Source organism: Arachis duranensis, chromosome 10, assembly GCF_000817695.3.
Source record: "Arachis duranensis cultivar V14167 chromosome 10, aradu.V14167.gnm2.J7QH, whole genome shotgun sequence".
NCBI classification, from domain to species: domain Eukaryota; kingdom Viridiplantae; phylum Streptophyta; class Magnoliopsida; order Fabales; family Fabaceae; genus Arachis; species Arachis duranensis.
The window spans coordinates 63,224,807-63,227,303 of record NC_029781.3 but is presented as its reverse complement, the minus strand read 5'-3'; the positions used below and the strand labels follow the sequence as shown (position 1 = coordinate 63,227,303).

The 2,497-nt window shown below is 29.6% G+C and overlaps 1 non-coding gene across 1 annotated transcript; it reads right to left on the bottom strand.

Moving 5' to 3' along the window:
* Positions 1-2,090: 2,090 nt before the first annotated feature.
* LOC127743699 (small nucleolar RNA R71) lies at positions 2,091-2,199 on the bottom strand. The gene has a single exon (XR_008005083.1). It is a non-coding gene; the product is annotated as a small nucleolar RNA R71 (small nucleolar RNA).
* Positions 2,200-2,497: the final 298 nt, after the last annotated feature.

Sequence of the window (2,497 nt, the reverse complement as noted above, 5' to 3'; positions counted from 1 at the left end):
TCACAATTTCGTGGACCAAGTTTTTGGTGCTGTTGCCGGGGATTGTTCGAGTTTGGACAACTGACGGTTCATCTTGTTGCTCAGATTAGATAATTTTCTTTTCAAAATTTTTTCAAAAATCTTTCAAAAAAAATTTTTTTCTTTGTTTTCGTTTTTCAAAAAAAAATAATTTTTGAAAAAAAATATATACAAAAAAATTTAATAAAATCATAAAAATAAAAATATTTTGTGTTTCTTGTTTGAGTCTAGTGTCAATTTTTAAGTTTGGTGTCAATTGCATGTTTTAAAAACTTTGGCATTTTTCGAAAATTCATGCATGTGTTCTTCATGATCTTCAAGTTGTTCTTGGTATGTCTTCTTGTTTGATCTTTAATTTTTCTTTTTTGTGTCTTTTGTTATTTTTCATATGCATTTTTGCATTCATAGTGTCTAAGCATGAAAAATTTCTAAGTTTGGTGTCTTGCATGTTTTCTTTTCTTGAAAATTTTTCAAAAATAAGTCTTGATGTTCATCTTGATCTTCAAAGTGTTCTTGATGTTCATCTTGACATTCATAGTGTTCTTGCATGCATTATATGTTTTGATCTTGCATCTTCATGTTTTGAGTCATTTTTTTATGTTTTTCTCTCTCCTCATTAAAAATTCAAAAACAAAAAATATCTTTTCCTTAATTCTCTCATAAATTTCGAAAATTTGAGTTGACTTAGTCAAATTTTTTTTTTTTAAATAAGTTGTTTCTTATAAGTCAAGACAATTTTTCAATTTTAAATATATCTTATCTTTTCAAAAACTTTTGCAAAAATCAATTCTTTTTCATTTTTTTATGATTTTTGAAAATTTGAAAACATTTTTTAAAATTTTTTTCTTAATTTTATTTCAAATTTTCGAAACTTCACTAACAATTAATGTGATTAATTCAAAAATTTGAAGTTTGTTACTTTCTTGTTAAGAAAGTTCAATCTTTAAATTCTAGAATCATATCTTTTAGTTTCTTGTTAGTCAAGTAATTTATTTTAAATTTTAAAATTCAAATCTTTTTCAACTATATCTTTGCAAATAATATCTTTTTCAAAAAAAAATTTGATTTTAAAATATCTTTTCTAACTTCTTATCTTTTCAAAATTGAATTTCAAATCTTTTTCAACTAACTCATTGACTTTTTGTTTGTTTCTTATCTTTTTCAAAACCACCTAACTACTTTTCTCTTTCTAATTTTCGAAAATTCCTCACCCCTTTTCAAAATTCTTTTTAATTAATTAATTGTTTCAATTTTTAATTTTAATTTTATTCCTTCTCTTAATTTTCGAAAATCACTAACTCTTTTTCAAAATTAATTTTTGAATTTCTCCCTCTCTCATCTTATTCTTTTTATTTATTTATTTATTTATTTATTTACTAACACTTCTTTTCATCTCAAGAATTCGAACTCTATCTTCACCTTGTGTTTGGATTCTTGCCTTTTCCTTCTTCTATTCTTTTCTTCTTCTACTAATATAAAGGAATCTCTCTATTGTGGTAAAGAGGATCCCTATTATTATTTTCTGTTCCCTTCTTTTTCATATGAGCAGGAGCAAGGACAAGAACATTCTTGTTGAAGCAGATCCTAAACTTGAAAGGACTCTGAAGAGGAAACTAAGAGAAGCTAAATTACAACAATCTAGAGACAATCTTATAGAAATTTTCGAAAAAGAAGATGACATGGCAGCCGAAAATAATAATGCAAGGAGGATGCTTGGTGATTATACTACACCTACTTCCAAGTTTGATGGAAGAAGCATCTCAATCCCTACCATTGGAGCAAACAATTTTGAGCTGAAACCTCAACTAGTTGCTCTAATGCAACAGAACTGCAAGTTTCATGGACTTCCATCAGAAGATCCCTACTAGTTTTTAACTGAGTTCTTGCAGATCTGTGAGACTGTTAAGACTAATGGAGTAGATCTTGAAGTCTATAGGATCATGCTTTTCCCTTTTGCTGTAAGAGACAGAGCTAGAACATGGTTGGATTCACAACCTAAGGATAGCCTGAACTCATGGGATAAGCTGGTCGCGGCCTTCTTGGCTAGGTTCTTTCCTCCTCAAAAGCTGAGCAAGCTTAGAGTGGATGTTCAGACCTTCAAACAAAAAGATGGTGAATCCCTCTATGAAGCTTGGGAAAGATACAAGCAGATGACAAAAAGGTGTCCTTCTGACATGATTTCGGAGTGGACCATTTTGGATATATTCTATTATGGTCTATCTGAGTTCTCTAAGATGTCACTGGACCATTCTACAGGTGGATCCATTCACCTAAAGAAACACGTTACAAACCAGAGTTAAACGCCAAAAACACGTTATAACTAGGAAGTTAAACGCCAAAAACACGTTACAATCCAACATAGTCCCAGATGCAAACACAAATAGGAAGTTCAAGCACAAACAAACAATTACAGCAAGTAGAACAATTAGCAGTTAATCACAAATAGTCACAAAGATAAACCAAGTACAATATGCACACC